This window comes from Panulirus ornatus, chromosome 33 (genome assembly GCF_036320965.1).
Source record: "Panulirus ornatus isolate Po-2019 chromosome 33, ASM3632096v1, whole genome shotgun sequence".
Classification (NCBI taxonomy): Eukaryota; Metazoa; Arthropoda; class Malacostraca; order Decapoda; family Palinuridae; genus Panulirus; species Panulirus ornatus.
Genome location: NC_092256.1, coordinates 9,331,889 through 9,352,866, shown reverse-complemented (window position 1 = coordinate 9,352,866; position 20,978 = coordinate 9,331,889). Strand labels below are relative to the sequence as shown.

Below are 20,978 nucleotides of genomic sequence, written 5' to 3'. Positions count from 1 at the left end.
TCACTAACGAATCAGTTATCACTAAGTTTACACGTAGCAAACTCGGAAAATATAATAACATACCCTCAGACGGATCAGTTATATTCTCAGACGAATCATTTATCAGTTATCACAATCTTCGTAACACAGTGACAAACGAATTAGTTACCACTTATAGTTATCACAGGGTAATCCTGGTAACAGAGTGACATAAGTGATCAATGTCAACAATACCAGAAGGTTCTTGGATCACATTACTCACTTATAATCACAAATCTGTAACGAGTAATTAGGGCCTGGATCACATTACTCAGTAATAATCACAAGTCTGCAACGAGTAATTAGGGCCTGGATCACATTACTCAGTAATAATCACATCTGCAACGAGTAATTAGGGCCTGGATCACATTACTCAGTAATAATCACAAGTCTGCAACGAGTAATTAGGGCCTGGATCACATTACTCAGTAATAATCACAAATCTGTAACGAGTAATTAGGGCCTGGATCACATTACTCAGTAATAATCACAAATCTGTAACGAGTAATTAGGGCCTGGATCACATTACTCAGTAATAAACACAAGTCTGCAACGAGTAATTAGGGCCTGGATCACATTACTCAGTAATAATCACTGGATCACATTACTCAGTAATAATCACAAGTCTGCAACGAGTAATTAGGGCCTGGATCACATTACTCAGTAATAATCACAAATCTGTAACGAGTAATTAGGGCCTGGATCACATTACTCAGTAATAATCACAAGTCTGCAACGAGTAATTACTGCCTGGATCACATGACGCATCATTAATCCTAACTATAAAGAGTTACTCAACATTAATCCTACCTCTATAACGAGTAATCAGTTCTCACTGGGATTAATCTGAGTGCAAGCACTCCTCTCTCACACTGCTATTATCCTCACTGTAATACTATATGGTATATATAGTGAGGGCGACAGAACACACACACACACACACACACACACACACACCATGGACGAAGCCATCCCCCAAAGACGTATTCGTGTGGTCCACACGAAACACTAGCACGATTTCCCAACACACACTTCAATGTCGAGTACGAACACGACCTTAGTCTCCCACAAAATAAAAAAAATACTGTCATAGATATCATTATGATAAATGACTATATTATAGCAATAAAGATGATATAAATCACTTCCGGCCTTAGTTTCTCACATGGAAAATATTGTCCTTTATTTTAGATGAGCCATAGATATCATTATGATAAATGACTCTAATAATTATAGCAATAAAGATGATATAAATCACTTCCGGCCTTAGTTTCTCACATGGAAAATATTGTCCTTTATTATATAGATGAGCCATAGATATCATTATGATAAATGACTCTAATAATTATAGCAATAAAGATGATATAAATCACTTCCGGCCTTAGTTTCTCACATGGAAAATATTGTCCTTTATTATAGATGAGCCATAGATATCATTATGATAAATGACTCTAATAATTATAGCAATAAAGATATAAATCACTTCCGACCGTGCTATGGTTTGGTACTTCATCTATCTCAGATCAGCCATAGATGTTTGTACTAACTATGTCAACAAAAACACAACATACTATTGTTAACTCTTGTCTTTGCTGTTTTTGTACGACTGTCCCAAAGCAGATGCCAAGAATCAACAACAATAAATTATGATCAATAATGTAACGATGATAAATTATAACTTAAGCTTGTATATATAACTTCATACAATATGGCATTCCACTGTACTACTGTATGTTAACTTAAGCCAGTACATACAACTTCATACAATATGGCATTCCACTGTACTACTGTATGTTAACTTAAGCCAGTACATACAACTTCATACAATATGGCATTCCACTGTACTACTGTATGTAAACTTAATCCAGTACATACAACTTCATACAATATGGCATTCCACTGTACTACTGTATGTTAACTTAATCCAGTACATACAACTTCATACAATATGGCATTCCACTGTACTACTGTATGTTAACTTAAACCAGTACATACAACTTCATACAATATGGCATTCCACTGTACTACTGTATGTTAACTTAAACCAGTTCATACAACTTCATACAATATGGCATTCTACTGTACTACTGTATGTAAACTTAGGCCAGTATATACAACTTCATACAATATGGCATTCCACTGTACTACTGTATGTAAACTTAGGCCAGTACATACAACTTCATACAATATGGCATTCCACTGTACTACTGTATGTAAACTTAATCCAGTATATACAACTTCATACAATATGGCATTCCACTGTACTACTGTACGTTAACTTAATCCAGTATATACAACTTCATACAATATGGCATTCCACTGTACTACTGTATGTAAACTTAATCCAGTATATACAACTTCATACAATATGGCATTCCACTGTACTACTGTATGTAAACTTAATCCAGTACATACAACTTCATACAATATGGCATTCCACTGTACTACTGTATGTTAACTTAATCCAGTATACACAACTTTATACAATATGGCATTCCACTGTACTACTGTATGTTAACTTAATCCAGTATACACAACTTCATACAATATGGCATTCCACTGTACTACTGTACGTTAACTTAATCCAGTATACACAACTTCATACAATATGGCATTCCACTGTATTACATACACGTACCTAAACTGTATGTACATACAACACACACTTTCTTATCCGGATTCCCCTGGTAAGAGACACGTCCGGATAACTATATATACAACAACCGAAGATTCGTGAGACACACACCCACACACACACACACACAGTAATGTACATATCAACCCAGTATTATCAGTGATAGGATGTGTATATGAGTCATTAGGCTCTTTACCACAGCACGTACGAGAGTATTATGGAGAGATAGTTCAACGTAAATGCTTGGGAACCTAACCAACCACCCCAAAAAAGTTACGTCGCTCTCGCAAAAGCCAAGAGTTTTGGCGTCAGTTACAGTGGGAGCGAATACTTGGTGCCTGTAGTGTGTGGCACTGTAATATTCAGTGTACTACACTCTTGGTATAAGTTATCATCAATGTTATCTTTACGTATTGTCAAAATCAGTGTCATAATTACCATCATTGTAGCTGTAGGATGATCCATCGTCAAACACTGAAGGTTATCACTGAGTGATCTTAGTCATGTTAGTTATCATAGTAGTTATCGTTATGAGTACTCTTAGTAACGTAGTGTTATACTCTTGAAACGATACGTGTTATCACTAGGTACTCTTAGTCGTATAACGCTCTCGTGTGTCTAGAGTTATCACATTGTGTGATCTTAGTTACACTATGGCATATCAGGATGAAGAGTTAAGACTCACGATATTCTATATGGAATATCTAAGAATATTTGCATACCAAGTTATCACTAGTTGACTTACGATATTCAATACGGAAGATTTAAGCATATCTGCATACCAAGTTATCACTAGTTACTCACGATATTCAATACGGAATATCTAACCATATTTGTATACCAAGTTATCACTAGTTACTCACGATATTCAATACGGAATATCTAAGTATATTTGTATACCAAGTTATCACTAGTTACTCACGATATTCAATACGGAATATCTAAGCATATTTGTATACCAAGTTATCACTGCTGTGATGAATATTGGTAAAATCATTTTTAATACGACTTAGGAATCATACTAATGTGATCTTCGTAACTCTATAACATAATCTTATACAGAGTTTATCATTTTTAGTTATTATCAGGAGAACATTTACAGAGACATGAAGGTTATAACTGTGAATAATCTTAGTTATTACCAAGTTAATACACGAGATGAATGCTGCTACCTATGAGATTAACTTACCATACAATCAAAGGTATGAAAAATTGACTTAAAAATCTTAATAGTAATACCTAGTTATACCTAGTAATACCTAGTTATATAACCTTAAAACAACCGAGTTATTAATGCAAGTAGCAGAATTAACAACAGACCAAATACACACACACACACACACACATAAAAAAGAAAATGTCAGTGTCAGTTATTTTGGCACCACCAAGTTATAAGTTACGAGCTAACTGAAAGTTATGACATGCTGTACTCTCAGACAACCCACGAATTGTTAATGTAAGTAAACTTAATAACACCACATCATACTGTCACATAATTCACGTTAACAATGAAAGTAAACTTAATAACACCAAGTTATATACTCAAGATAACTCACAAGTTATCAATGTCGGTAAACTTCGTAATTCGTTATGTTCTCAGATGACTCACAAGTGTTAGTAATCTAAGTTATACTAGTTATTTTTCTCGTACGATTCACAAGTTAGCATTGGAGATCAATCAAATCAACACCTTATCATACTGTAAGGTCAGTGCACAGTGGATCTGGCTACAGGGTTATGTATTCTATAACTGTACTATACCACACTCTCGACTGTAACACTGTTATCTTCTCAAGGAGGAAGACTTGTCAGTGTTACAAAAGCGAAATCATATTCCCAAGTGGGTCTTCGAAGCTATCACTTAGTGATCTTAAAAAACAACCATGTCATATTCTCAAGAAAGAATATGAGTGATCATTGACTGATATCTTAAGAGTATGATATCACTTTCTCAAGCAGGTATATCAAGGCTTCACTATCGGTTATCTTTACAGCACCACGTCATATTCCAAAGTTATCTTTACAGCACCACGTCATATTCCAAAGTTATCTTTACAGCACCACGTCATATTCCAAAGTTATCTTTACAGTACCACGTCATATTCCAAAGTTATTTTTAGAGTACCACGTCATGTTCCAAAGTTATCTTCACAGTACCACGTCATATTCCAAAGTTATCTTCACAGTACCACGTCATATTCCAAAGTTATCTTTACAGTACCACGTCATATTCCAAAGTTATCTTTACAGTACCACGTCATATTCCAAAGTTATCTTAACACCACCACACATTCTCACACAGCTTCAAAAGTATAAGTAAATTTTAGCAGTACAATATTCTATTATGTCACGGCTGATATCATCAATGTTATCTTTAATTTCTGGACGGAAGAAATAACCATCCTAAGTAATCTTAGTTATCATTATAATCTGAACAATATTGAGCTTTCCAGGGAGTGGTCTCTGGAAAGAGAAGCCACCAGAGATATTTTCATGAATATCTTACAATAACGTGAAGTTGTAACGGTAGAACAATTCTATATAAATCACCAAACTACCACATTCGGTAATTAGGTTCGCCTGAAATTTCACCCCAGTGGAAAATTCTGAAACATTACGAAATCTGATTCTTCTGTGGTTTACCCACTTCATCAACGAAGCCATCTTTGTCCTGGTAAGCCAGTGTAAACCCATCTTTGTCCGGGTAAGCCAGTGTAAACCCATCTTCGTCCTGGTAAGCCAGTGTATTATATAATCTTGATAATCCAATGTACATACATGTTAATATCTTTCTCAGTACATCCTCAGACAAGCGACATGTTAACTACAGTGCTACAGTAATGTGATGTGCCAACCCCCTCCGTAAGTTCTCCCTACAGACTCATGATATTAACGAACTCTTATAACGATATTAACGAACTTTAACGTTCTCTCTCCTCTAACAGCTTCACGGCTGACCACCAATCACCATCCACAGCTAAACTTAACATCAACTTCCCACTCAGGTAACTCTTAGATTTAGCATAACTGTTAACCTTAATATATCATATCTTCCAATGGCGGAACTGCAACATATGGAATCTTCGCAATAACCAGTTCGTTATAACAATGCAAGTGTAGGACCGGCGTGCAAGATACCTGGGACACTAGATGTTGGAGGTATGATACAACCCAAAAAATAACCTCAGACACACACACACACACGAAGGCCACTACATCCATTCACACTGAGGAAAGAAGTCAAACACAAACACAGTCTTTTGATCATGGAAATAATTCGGCGGGTGATCAACAGACACAGACCACTGAAGACTGATGCAGAGGAACATAGACGCGCAGTCATACATACAGAGGTACACAAGAGATCAAAAACTGTACAATGAATAATATGCGCTGTTACAGATGGATATGCGCTGTTACAGATGGAACCATCAAGGAAGAGTCTATGGATTAACTGATGAGAGGTCTGGAAATATACAGTCTACAGGACCAGCGATTGTTAGTGAAGAGAGAGATTTTTGAAGAAAGTCTGAGACACAGAATTCCACAACGCAACACTGAAGAATCTAGGTGGGAAGTGGATGACATCAAAGTTAGATATAGTAGTACAGCAGAAGGTCCACAGACGTAAACTACTGATTACTGTTGGCTTGAAAGATCATACACATCAGATGAGGGAGACAGGGGAGAGAAGAAATGTTCACCAAGAGATTCATGGAGGCAATAGTATTCTCAGATGCAATTTCGGTGATATGAGAAAAGATAAGACTTGGTGGCTGGAATCAAGACGTGAAGGGGCGCGCGACAATTTATGGTCATGTTTCATTTGAAGTCATCTCAGCAGGAGGAACTTAGGAAAGCTAAGAAACTTCAAGGCACGGTGGAATCCAGTGGGATGTTCATCAGAAGCGATAAAGCAAACGACTGGAGACTCCAAACAAGGCAAGATCGCGGAGCAGCCCCGCCAACCCCGCAGAGAAGGCAGAAAAGTCAGAAGGTAATGTAAGGCTGAAGGTCATGTATTTAGATGTTAATGAATCTATATCTAATGGTAAATATCTCGAAATCGAGTCTCGTACGAGGGAAGGTTCACCTGATATTGTTGGAGTCGTATAAAGGAAGTTTTGCCCAGAGGGCTTCATGGGAAGGAGGGAGAAAGAAAGCAATGGAAGGGAAGGACTGGCCCTTGTTACTATAAGGTTACCTAAAGTTTCAAGAACTAGTGAAGGATGGTCCGTTCACACAATGGCAAATATATATATACATATATATATATATATATATATATATATATATATATATATATATATATATATATACATATATAAAAGGAATGTCTACAATAACAAAGATTGGGAAATGGAGTAAAGTAGCTCTGTGGTGAGAGGTTCTACGAAATTTACAGTGAAGTAAAAATAGACGAAACGTTAAGAAAGAGTCCAAAACGGTTCATTATGTCGAAAAACAAAGGAGCTTCGAGAAGCGATCATATAAACAGCAACTCCAGCTAACCAGCATCTGCTACGTACAAGAAGTTAGGAACGAACACACCAGAACAAGTGAAATTGGAAAGTGAAATTTACGTATTGTTCTTAAAATCTATGATCAGCCTGATGTTCTCAAAAACGTATTATGAGCTTGATATTCTCAAAACGTATGATATGGCTGATGGACGAGACGATTTCTGCCTTGAAGTCTGAAGTAGATTACCTCCTAACCCCAACAACCTCCAGTGGGTCTACCTATGAGTAGCCTTAAAACACGAATCCAATGTCTGAGACGAAAGGAGAAATGAGATGAAGTAAAGCAGATCCATCTTAAGCAAGGTTGCCACCACCAGGACCAGTAGACACACACCATATTGTTACTGTCGCCCAGCTTAGGTTCAGCTAGTCATTGTAGTTTGTCCCTCCTGTTCATAATGAACACACCAGACGTAAACTGGGCCACCAGATCTTGAACACACCAGACGTAAACTGGGCCACCAGATCTTGAACAAACCAGACGTAAACTTGGCCACCAGATCTTCCCCTACATCCTATTTCATCATAATATTATACTTGACCGTTGTAAAATAAAAAGATATGTGCAAGCATAACAATGTTATATATATATATATACACCTCGGATACCTGAAAAGTATCATAACTTTGCTTATTGTAAATAAATGATCTGTCGTATAACTTGGTTAGGTAACCCAGTCATTGTTATTCAATTCTTGTAAACATCACTTACCATGTAAATTGCTGAATAACTGATTCACTGTTACCTAATCCCTGTTAACCATTTTCTTACCTAAAATATATTCCAATCAATGAGGCCCAATCCCAGGAGCTTTTGTCCAATCTCTATCCTATTTTCCATCGTCGTCCACACCCTGGGCAGAATGGCAAAATGAAACAGCCGCTATTGTGGCAAAAATCGAATTACCAGTAATTACATGTAGGTAATTACATGTAGGCAATTACATGTAGGTAATTCATGTAGTTACATGTACGCAATTACATGTAGGCAATTACTTGTGGGTAATTACACTCGTACCATTTCACAACCTGAGAAGTACTAAATTACCCTTAGGCTCGATCGATCGTTCGACCCTTGAGTACGACGGTATATGATCCTTGGCTATGATGGTGTGGCCTTTGACCTGACCATGAAGGGTCGGGGTCAAAGACTAGGCCACCATACCCACTGTCACGCGCCACTGAACAGGACAAGGCAGGTGTGCGGCTTAACAACAACATTACGTTAGGACCTGACTAATTATCAAAGTGGCTCATAATATCAAAGATGTCAAAGGTACTCTCACCAGAAGAACGTATCAGCAAGTAAACTCAGCAACATTCCATATTCTATCATGGGAAGAGTTATCGAACGTCAGTTATCTTACAAGAACCACGTCACACTCTAAAGGCTAAGTTATCATAGTCTGTCATCTTGTATCGAACGTCAGTTATCTTACAAGAACCACGTCACACTCTAAAGGCTAAGTTATCATAGTCTGTCATCTTGTATCGAACGTCAGTTATCTTACAAGAACCACGTCACACTCTAAAGGCTAAGTTATCATAGTATGTCATCTTGTATCGAACGTCAAGTTATCTTACAAGAACCACGTCACACTCTAAAGGCTAAGTTATCATAGTCTGTCATCTTGTATCGAACGTCAGTTATCTTACAAGAACCACGTCACACTCTAAAGGCTGAGTTATCATAGTCTGTCATCTTGTATCGAACGTCAGTTATCTTACAAGAAACACGTCACACTCTAAAGGCTGAGTTATCATAGTCTGTCATCTTGTATCGAACGTCAGTTATCTTACAAGAACCACGTCACACTCTAAAGGCTAAGTTATCATAGTCTGTCATCTTGTATCGAACGTCAGTTATCTTACAAGAACCACGTCACACTCTAAAGGCTGAGTTATCATAGTCTGTCACCTTGTATCGAACGTCAGTTATCTTACAAGAACCACGTCACACTCTAAAGGCTAAGTTATCATAGTCTGTCATCTTGTATCGAACGTCAGTTATCTTACAAGAACCACGTCACACTCTAAAGGCTAAGTTATCATAGTCTGTCATCTTGTATCGAACGTCAGTTATCTTACAAGAACCACGTCACACTCTAAAGGATAAGTTATCATAGTCTGTCATCTTGTAAGTACCATGGCATATCTTCAACAGGGTTGTCACTGTTAAGTGTGTAGCAAGTAACAAGTGTATTCTTAAGTAAGTGAAGTTAACCCCACTGTGTATGGTTGGTTCTCAAGTGTACCATGTCATATTCGCCAGCAAGGCAAATTAACCCTGCCAGTTCTCTTACAAGTGTGATGTCATACTCTCAAGTAAGTGAAGTTATCATTTCGTCATCTTCAGTGTATGTCACGTCATATTCTCAAGAAAGCAGATAACCATTATCTTACAAGCGATACGTCATGTTCACAGGAAGGTACATTTTCTATTTGTCCCACGTCATATTCTCAAGAATGCAGAGAACACTATCATCTTACAAGAGATACGTCATGTTCGCAAGAAAGGCACACAAGGTAATGCTCTTACCGTCAGTACCATGTCGTATTCACAAGAGGACTAAGTCGTTATTGCGCAATCTTAGCATAACTACGACATGCTCTCAGCTTTCATTAAGAGTGTAAGTCAATTTCGCAGTGAGATGTTTATACCATGTCCACATGGCTGTTAACATCGTCAAATATATCTCAATACATCCATATATATATATTTATATTTTCAGAACGAAGAAATGATCAGCCACAGTTATCTTAGTTATCGATATGTCATCTTAATAATATTGAGCTTTTCAGGGAAAGATTCACAAGAAGAAGCCAAAAAGACATCATACTTGATATGGTAATCAGATGCGTCTCGGTATAAATATTAAAAAAAAAATAAAAATCGCCAAACTATGACATTCGTTCATTTACTCCTGTAGTTCGCCAGTGAAAAATTCTGAAATATTACGGAATCTGTTTCTTCTGTGGTTTAGCCACTTCGTTAACGAAGCCATCTTCGTCCTGGTAAGCCAGTGTAAACCCATCTTCGTCCTGGTAAGCCAGTGTATTATATAATCTTGATAATCCAATGTACATTACATGTTAATATCTTTCTCAGTACATCCTCAGACAAGCGACATGTTAACTACAGTGCTACAGTAATGTGATGTGCCAACCCCCTCCGTAAGTTCTCCCTACTGACTCATGATATTAACGAACTCTTATAACGATATTAACGAACTTTAACGTTCTCTCTCCTCTAACAGCTTCACGGCTGACCACCAATCACCATCCACAGCTAAACTTAACATCAACTTCCCACTCAGGTAACTCTTAGATTTAGCATAACTGTTAACCTTAATGTCACATATATTCTTGTATACACAGCCCAGTGACGGAACGGCAACATTAGACAATATCATTAACAACAAGTTTCTTGTAAGGGAAACGAACCGTAGGTGTGGCGCGCTGTTCGCTGAGACAGTCGTTACTGGAGGTATGATCAAATCTCCATCTGACTTCACACCCGCAAGGCCTCTGTTGACCTGTTCCGTTCGAGGAAACGACTGGAGAACATCGACACAACCGTTTGACAACGGTGAAACAGGAGGGTTCAGAGGAAACACTTTCGGCAGGTGGTCAAACAGACACAGACCTCGACGACTGATGTGGAGGAACACAGATGTGGAGTCATACAGAGGTACGCAAGAAATGAAATAAATTGTTCAAAGAATAATATGCACTGTTAGAGATGAGAGCAATCACGGAAGCCTATGGACTAGCAGATGAAAACTTTGGAAAAGTACATCGTCAATAGGACCAGCGATTGTTGGCCAAGATAGAAATTTTTTTTGAGAAAGTCTGAGACACAGAATTCCACAACGCAACACTGAAGAATCTAGGTGGAAAGTGGGTGGCATCACAAAGTTAGAAATAGTAGTACAGCTGAAGGTCCACAGACGTAAACTACTGATCACTGTTGGCTTGAAAGATCATACACATCAGATGAGGGAGACAGGGGAGACAAGAAATGTTCATCAACAGATTTCTGGAGGCTACAGAACTGCCAGGTGTGCAATTTCGGTGATACAAGAAAAGAGAAGAATTGATGGCTAGAATCAAGACGCAAGGCATACATATAACATGTAGAACAGACGTGTACACAGTCCACATGTGGTCTCTAGAACAGATCTGTAGCAAGTGTGATTTGCGGAGGAGACTTGCACACAGTCAACATATGGTCTGTATTCGTCCTGTACACAGTCCATACGTAGTCTGTATAAAGTCCTGTATGACAACTAGTGTTGTCTTCGTTGTACTGAGAGTCATCTAACCAGAAGGTGTTTAGGAAAGCTAAACTGAAGGCAAGGAGGAACCCAGCGGAGTACACATCAGATATAATAAGTCAAAGCAAGTGAGGGAAAGAGGCAAAGATTACGGTCAGACGACAAAAGACTGGAGACTCCAAATGAGGCAAGATCGCGGAGCAGCCCCGCCCACCCCGCAGAGAAGGCAGAAAAGTCAGAAGGTAATGTAAGGCTGAAGGTCATGTATTTAGATGTTAATGAATCAATATCTAATGGTAAATATCTCGAAATCGAGTCCCGTACGAGGGAAAGTTCAGCTGATATTGTTGGAGTCGTGTCAAGGAAGTTTTGCCCAGAGGGCTTCATGGGAAGGAGGGAGAAAGAAAGCAATGGAAGGTAACCTAAAGTTTCAAGTAGCGAAGGATGGTCCGTTCACACGATACATAATGGGAAAAAATATATGTAAGGAAGATCAGAGCCGTCGTGTTAATATCATATAATCCCTCTAGCAAATTGCAACGATCCAGAATAGATATACAAAGATAACAATGAAAAATGAATAATAGATGGTACTTTAAGCGGTAAAATACTTCTAAGAGATGGTTCAGTACTGATAATGATGAATTTCTGTTTATAAACACATAAACTCGGGGACTTTGTATTCTCGTGAGTCACAGGTCGACAGAACACGTGTATATTGGAATATTTCCTACACCAAAGTGTCATATAATTTTACCACCAAATTACACACACCTCAACAATTTGTATCGTAATAGATATTGGGCAACGGCGTTCAGTAGCCAAGGACCAGGGCTTTGTGGTGAGATGTTCGGCGAAATCTACAGTGAAGCCTTAGGGAAGTAGGTCACCTCTAACCTTGAATATATAGGAAGTGGTACGAGAGAGAGGAAAAATGGTTCAAAGACGCCAAAAAGCAAAGGAGCTTCGAGATGCGCAGTGACCCGAAGATGTACACGACACGAAGATGTAGACGACACGAAGATGTACACGACACGAAGATGTACATGACACGAAGATGTACACGACACGAAGATGTAGACGAAAAGAAGATGTACACGACACGAAGATGTAGACGGCACGAAGATGTACACGACACGAAGATGTACACGACACGAAGATGTACGCGACAGTGTAGCCAACTAACATGCGCAAGGTACAAGCGAGCAAGGAAAGAGCACACTAGGGTAAAAGAAAAGAAAATAGGACGATCGAAGAAAGTTTGGAACCCAATACTGTGGACAAGACAGGAGATGACCCGATACTTTACCATGTTATTCACCAGGAGTCAGTCAGGTGAAGATCAGATAATGAAACATGAGAGATTCTGAAGGTACAGTTGCAGAGGAGGGTGTGAGGATATGTGACCAACGGAATCATAAATTCAAAAGCTGTTTTATTTTTCTCAGTGGCAGACACTGGAGCCCCAAAACCAGTGAGATGGGCTGGGAAAGAGTGTGTATAAAATACCGAGATAATATATATGAAAAAAAAGACATTACAAAAATACTAAATAAACTGTTTCAATACAAGGCTCATGGTCCTGATAAAAATTTTCACCAAAAGCGCTGAAGATATGTGCACACAAGCTTCCTAGACCTCTTGAAATATCATTCAAGATGTCACTAGAGAGAGAGAGAGAGAGAGAGAGAGAGAGAGAGAGAGAGAGAGAGAGAGAGAGAGAGAGACAAGACAATGGTACAAACCAAACGTCATACCTCGCGATAAGAAAGGAGGCCGGAAACAGACAATGAATTACAAACCCGGTCTCACTGATGTCTGTGGTCCGCGAGGGTCTGAAGAAAAAAAAAAAAAAAGAAATGAGAAAGTAAACGGTTGACTTTCTACTGAGGAGAATATTCTTAAGTGACAAAACAGTTTTGAGGAAAGGGTGTAGCGTGCAACAAACCTCAGATTTCTACTAGAGAGTGAGCTCTGTCTTCGAAAAAACCTAAGGCCGGTTGCAATGTTTGTATCTGAAGTGCCAGGACGCATCTGATGCAGAACCACATGGGAGGCTAGGAAGCTGAACCACCAGGTAGGAATAAAGTGGAAATCCCTTCAATGGATAGGTCGTCTCAGTAGAATGGAACAGAGAATGTATGTCAAAATACACCTTTCACAAATAGGTCGAGGTGAACAGAGGAGTGCCAGAGGGTTCTGTTCTGGGACCATTCTTCTTCTCCAGCCATGTAAATAACTTGTTCGAATGGATGGTGTTCTACCTGGAGATGTTTGCAGATGATGCAAAGGCCATAAGGGAAGCGTAAAGCGAGGAGAACTGCAGCCACTTACAATGGAACCTCAACAGATTCCAAAGTTGGTCTGATACATGGCTGACGAAACTCCGCCAGAGAATATGTAAAGGAACAAGAATGAGAGCAGCTGAGACAAAGGGCTCCATAAGACCGTATTAAAGATATAAACTTCAAGATTCTGTAAGTGAACCTTAAGGACTTGAGCACCGACAACGTCCCCAACATGTCTCAAAGACAAAGACAAAGAAGACAATCTAGACGACTGCAAATATCAAAACAACCTTCAAGTATTTCGACACGAATACATTCAGCAAGCTGTTCGTATCTTACGTAAAACCAAGACCAGATAATGCCTCTCAAGTTTGGTCACCGTGTGTTAAGAAGGCCAAAGAGCTAATAGTGAAGGTCGAGAGGAAAGTCTATAAAGACATAACCCAAATTAAAGAGAGCCGAGTTACAGGGAAAGTCTTCGAGGCTTAAAATCTGCCCGCCTAAGGAAAGAGATGAATGAGGAGTGAGCTGATCAAATATCTCAATTTCTAAAACAGTCTAATGACGAAGGCTGTGAACAGTTCGTCGAGAGGTGCAAGGACGGAGCAACCAGAGGACATAACACGAAATAATCCAAGAAACTTGTCCAACAAGATATGAAGAAGTACTTCTGTAGTATACGAGTGGTGGAGGAATAAAATGAACTGAGGACGTGTTTACTGCAGACACCACACAAACAAGTAAACATCTATGTGATAAGACAAAGGCACAATATTTGGGGCCGCGCCAGCGTGAAGCATCCTCGTCATACAGTACAACAAGACACACAGCTGGTAGTGCCATTACTGTAACACGAACTCGTGGGTCTTACGTGGACCTGGGACGCGTAGACAACAATTGGGCATCCACATCCCAAACGGGACGACCTGTTATGGTGATGGCCCGTTCATTTGCTTCCGACTTTTAGACAGATACTCTGACTGTAAGAGATTCTCTTTACCTCACTAACTGCGTCATACTAGCTAACTATAAATATGACATGCTTGTGTGTGCAGCACAACATATAACCAAATTTACTTAACCTGGGCTTAGATTCCACGCCTTCTGGGTTCCTTCACAAACTGGACTCAAACTGCATGATAAGAAGTGGCAAAATAATATTCTGCCTTGAAGGACTAGAGTTGATTACCTCCCCTGCGTCTACCTCAGAGGTGCCTTAAAACCATCAGTCACAAAGAATATGAATCCAATGTTTGAGACGAAAGGAGAAGTGAGATGAAGTAAAGCAGATCCATCTTAAGCAAGGTTGCCACCACCAGGACCAGTAGACACACACCATATTGTTACTGTCGCCCGGCTTAGGTTCAGCTAGTCATTGTAGTTTGTCCCTCCTGTTCATAATGAACACACCAGACGTAAACTGGGCCACCAGATCTTGAACAAACCAGACGTAAACTGGGCCACCAGATCTTGAACACACCAGACGTAAACTTGGCCACCAGATCTTGAACACACCAGACGTAAACTTGGCCACCAGATCTTGAACACACCAGACGTAAACTGGGCCACCAGATCTTCCCCTACATCCTATTTCATCATAATATTATACTTGACCGTTGTAAAATAAAAAGATATGTGCAAGCATAACACTGTAATATATATACACATCTAGGATACCTGAAAAGTATCATAACTTTGCTTATTGTAAATAATTGATCTGTCGTATAACTTGATGGTTAGGTAACGCAGTCATTGTTATTCAATTCTTGTAAACATCACTTACCATGTAAATTGCTGAATAACTGATTCACTGTTACCTAATCCCTGTTAACCATTTTCTTACCTAAAATATATTCCAATCAATGAGGCCCAATCCCAGGAGCTTTTGTCCAATCTCTATCCTATTTTCCATCGTCGTCCACACCCTGGGCAGAATGGCAAAATGAAACAGCCGCTATTGTGGCAAAAATCGAATTACCGGTAATTACAAGTAGGTAATTACATGTAGGCAATTACATGTAGGCAACTACAGGTAGGCAATTACACTCGTAACATTTTACATCGTGAAAAGTACTAAATTACCCTTGGGCTCGATCGTTCGACCCTTGAGCACGATGGTATATGATCCTTGGCTATGATGGTGTGGCCTTTGACCTGACCATGAAGGGTCGGGGTCAAAGACTAGGCCACCATACCCACTGTCACGCGCCACTGAACAGGACAAGGCAGGTATGCGGCTGAACAACAACATTAGGTTAGGACCTGACTAATTATCAAAGTGGCTCATAATATCAAAGATGTCAAAGGTACTCTCACCAGAAGACCATATCAGCAAGCAATCTCACCAACACCAAATTATATTCTCGGTTGTATGACAAGTACCGTGTCATAAGGCTTCTAGAATTACCACTGTCAGGTATATCTATACAAGTGCTATACCGAATTACCGCTGTCAGGTATCTATACAAGTGCTATACCGAATTCTCGAGACGAAGGAGTTATCAAGTGTTAACCATCTTACAAGAACCATGTCATGTTCTCAATGAATCACTGTCAGGATCATCGAACCATGTCATATTCTCAAAGAATCACTGTCAGAATCATCGAACCATGTCATATTCTCAAAGAATCACTGTCAGGATTATCGAACCATGTCATATTCTCAAAGAATCACTGCCAGGATTATCGAACCATGTCATATTCTCAAAGAATCACTGTCAGGATCATCGAACCATGTCATATTCTCAAAGAATCACTGCCAGGATTATCGAACCATGTCATATTCTCAAAGAATCACTGTCAGGATTATCGAACCATGTCATATTCTCAAAGAATCACTGTCAGGATTATCTACAATACCACCATGTCATATTCCTCAAGTTATCTTACAAATACATCATATTCTCAAGGAAGTCAAGGTGAAGTTATCACATAATAATCGTAGCATAATGACGACATGCTCTCACCTTCAATGATCAGTGTACTTCGGTCATTCTCGTAGTAACATGGTACACCACTACATGACCACTGTGATCAATACAGACATTCTCACGGAGGCAAGCCTACGTTTTCCGAATGGACAAATGAGCCATGTTTCTGATCTTGGTTATCAATATTAGTATTCTCACATTACAATATTAAGCTTTTCAGTGGCGTGATGCCTGGATGGAAGCCACCAAAGATATTTTCATGAATATCTTACAATAACGTGAAGTAGTAACGGGATACTACATCTAAAAATACCCCAAACTAAAACATTCGGTAATTCAGTTCGCCTGAAATTTCACCCCAGTGGAAAATTCTGAAATATTAGGAAATTTTGATTCTTCTGTGGTTTACCCACTTCATCAACGAAGCCATCTTTGTCCTGGTAAGCCAGTGTAAACCCATCTTTGTCCTGGAAAGCCAGTGTAAACTCATCTTCGTCCTGGAAAGCCAGTGTAAACCCATCTTCGTCCTGGTAAACCAGTGTAAACCCATCTTCGTCCTGGTAAGCCAGTGTAAACCCATCTTCGTCCTGGAAAGCCAGTGTAAACCCATCTTCGTCCTGGTAAACCAGTGTAAACCCATCTTCGTCCTGGTAAGCCAGTGTATTATATAATCTTGATAATCCAATGTACATTACATGTTAATATCTTTCTCAGTACATCCTCAGACAAGCGACATGTTAACTACAGTGCTACAGTAATGTGATGTGCCAACCCCCTCCGTAAGTTCTCCCTACAGAATCATGATATTAACGAACTCTTATAACGATATTAACGAACTTGAACGTTCTCTCTCTCCTCTAACAGCTTCACGGCTGACCACCAATCACCATCTAACACACCAACTTCCCACTCAGGTAACTGGATATATCTAGCGCTACTGTTACATCTTCTAGTCATGTGTACACAGCCAAGTGACGGATCAGCAACATGAGGAAGCTTAAGTGATGGTAATGACCAGTTCGTTGTAACAACCCAATTGGAGGTCCAGCGTGCAGTTAGCGGGGACAGTAGGTGTTGGGAGTGTATAGTACACCCTATAAGTGACCTCACACACACACACACACACACACACACACACACAAGGCCTGTAGACCACGCTTGTAACACCCCTGAGTACGACTATGGTAACATGTAATACCTGAGTACTACTATAGTAACATTTAACCCCTGAGTGTGACTAGAGTAACATGTAACACCCCTGAGTACGATTATAGTAACATGTAACACCTGAGTACAACTATAGTAACATTTAACCCCTGAGTGTGACTAGAGTAACATGTAACACCCCTGAGTACGACTATATTACCCTTGGGTACGATGGTCCAACCCCTGGAGCATGACGGTATACGACCCGGCGCCTTTTTGACGAGTCCCCTTTAAGGTAAGGTCCAAGGCGAACCCACCCAAACCCCAAGGGTCGTACCGTCGTGCTCCGGAAGGCCGTACCGTCGTGCACCGGGGGGTCGTACCGTCGTGCTTGTGGAGGTCCACAGAACAAGTACGTGCAGCAGCTCACGTGCACTAGGTCGGAACACGGGCGTCGAGGGGGTGCCAATTAGTCTTCAGGGCAAGCGAGAGAAAGAGAGCAACGATTATTGGCATGCTGAGCCTCTTCTTCCTTGACGTGGAACCAGGTGGCTTTACTGGTTCTGAAACGACCGGTAACCCCTTCCTGATGAGGGTTCGACTACTGCCTTATAGTTGTGTCACATATACTCACGATCACAACACCATACACACCCACGTTCATGTGTTGGGTCAAATCATTGTGTCACATATACTCTCGATCACCTATACACATCCACGTTCATGTGATAGGTCAAATCATTGTGTCACATATACTCTCGATCACAACACCATACACACACCCACGTTCATGTGTTGGGTCAAATCATTGTGTCACATATACTCTCGATCACAACACCATACACACACCCACGTTCATGTGTTGGGTCAAATCACCAAAGCTCGTCCTAGTACACAAGACAGCTAGAAGGTGATCATTTCGCCCAATCATATTTTCAAATTACATTTAACTGAACCTACGTTTGGGTACTGATTGCTTCCTTAACATTTATACTCTACATTCCAAACCTACATATACACTTGGCTTGGGGGGAGAGGTGACACTGTCGCCTACCCAGGAAGGTACAACTTTGTCAGTAAAGTCAGCTGGCAGTGTGGACACAAAACCAAAACATGGCTGTTGAGGCCAGCATGTCTGAGGCAAGCTATGGCCTGTCAGTCTATCGTCCAGCATGTAACATAAGACAGGAGGAACAGGAAAAAAAAAATCTTTTGAAATAACTGAAGTGGGTTGTAGTGCAGCGTTACGCTGGAGGAACGGTTGGAGGCAGTGCAAAACAACACAGAGGGAGGGATGATGAGTGGAGGTAGTGCCACATGATGGGAAGAACGTAATGAGAGAGGATGGGGTGGCAATGCCACATGATGGGAAGAACGTAATGAGAGAGGATGGGGTGGCAATGTCACATGATGGGAAGAACGTAATGAGAGAGGGATGGGGTGGCAATGCCATATGATGGGAAGAACGTAATGAGAGAGGGATGGGGTGGTGATAATGCCATATTATGGTAAAACCATAGTGGTATGGAAGCCTAAGAAGTAGTGGGAGTACCAACATACTCATCTTACCAAGACATATAGGATGCATGTTACTTTAGAATGATAGAAAACAGGATTCCATTTTTTGGTTTTGCAGTAAAAACACCATGGATGTAAGGTATGTCTGGGTGAGAGAGAGAGAGAGAGAGAGAGAGAGAGAGAGAGAGAGAGAGAGAGAGAGAGAGAGAGAGAGAGAGAGAGAGAGAGAGAGAGAGGCGAGAGAGAGAGAGAGGCATGAGCGATTGGACAAGAATGTGAGGCTGAATCATTACGACCCTTGAGCAAGGGAGGACGACCCTTTATCCCTGCGGTTGGAACCCTTAGGACACGATGGCTTGGCCTTTGACTCCGACTCTCAAAGGGTCTGGTCAAAAGCCAGACCATGGTCACAAGTTCAACCATGAGGGTGGTACAGGGGCCTTATACACCGGTTCACATGACAAAGAAAGTGGAGGAGATGTGAGGCAAGATAAAATTAAGTTGAATGCTTGCAAGAACCAGTTTCTGACCATCTCTCTATCGAAAACGCCTCACAAGTCTCGTCTCTCCTTTGACGGTTCTGTAATCCCACCTTTGGACTCGATGAACATACTTGGCATTACTGTAACATCCATTCTTTTCATTGGAAAACCTACATTACGGGAATAGCTAAGTCCGCCTTCTAAAAAAACTGGGTGTCCTGTTTACATGTCGAGACTGCTTCTCTTCAGAACCGTTGCTCCGTTTATACAAGGGATTGATTCGTCCTCGTATGGGGTACTGCTCTCACATCTCGGGTGGTTCTAGCTGTGTATCCTTACTTGACAGAGTCGAGTCGAAAGCGATCCTACTTATCAACTGTCCCAGGCTAACTTCCAAAACTTGACCCCCTTGCCCTACGCCGTAATGTTGGTTCACTTTCTCTCTTCTATAGGTATTACTTTGGTTTCTGCTCGCGGGAGCTGGTGGCTCGTGTGCCCCCACCACTACCTGTGTATCCTTACTTGACAGAGTTGAGTCGGGCTAACTTCCATAACTTGACCCCCTTGCCTTACGCCGCAGTGTTGGTTCACTTTCTCTCTTCTATAGGTATTACTTTGGTTTCTGCTCCCGAGAGCTGGCTGCTTGTGTGCCCCCTACCACCAGATAGACCACGCAATACTTGACAAGCTGCTGCGTCACATGATTACTGAATAGTTGTCAGCAAATCAAGGGTGGGCCGGTTTGATACCTGCTTCTTTCCCCACACGTCGAAGCTTTGGAACTCTCTACCTTCTCATGTCTTTCCCACATTCTAAAAAAAGACAAGTCCTTCACCGCCTCCAAAGTTCGTAAAAAATACTTTCACTTGTCTTCTATTTATTTCCGTTTCATAATTCTCTCTGTATTTCAGTTCAGGCCCGACCTTGATATGGACGTCGGTCCGTGACTGGAGCCTTCAAGAGAAAGTTAATTACGGACTGTAAACATGTACACAGCTGCCGCGGGAGTGGTGTAAAGTCGTGGCCGACGACAGAAATGTGGAGTTAACGCAAGGCAGAGTGAACGCCAGTCACAGTGAACGCCAGGCAGAGTGAACGCCAGTCACAGTGAACGCCAGGCACAGTTAACGCCAGGGACAGTTAACGCCAGGCAGGGTGAAC

The 20,978-nt window shown here is 40.6% G+C and overlaps 1 protein-coding gene and 1 long non-coding RNA gene across 5 annotated transcripts in view; one reads left to right on the top strand and one right to left on the bottom strand.

Annotated features, from left to right (window-relative positions):
* The window catches only part of LOC139759432 (uncharacterized), a 296,435-nt gene that overhangs the window by 169,758 nt on the left and 105,699 nt on the right, over positions 1-20,978 (bottom strand). The window lies entirely within an intron of this gene.
* LOC139759431 (uncharacterized) lies at positions 5,650-15,371 on the top strand. The gene is made up of 2 exons (XR_011715048.1): positions 5,650-6,852; positions 11,871-15,371. It is a non-coding gene; the product is annotated as an uncharacterized lncRNA (long non-coding RNA).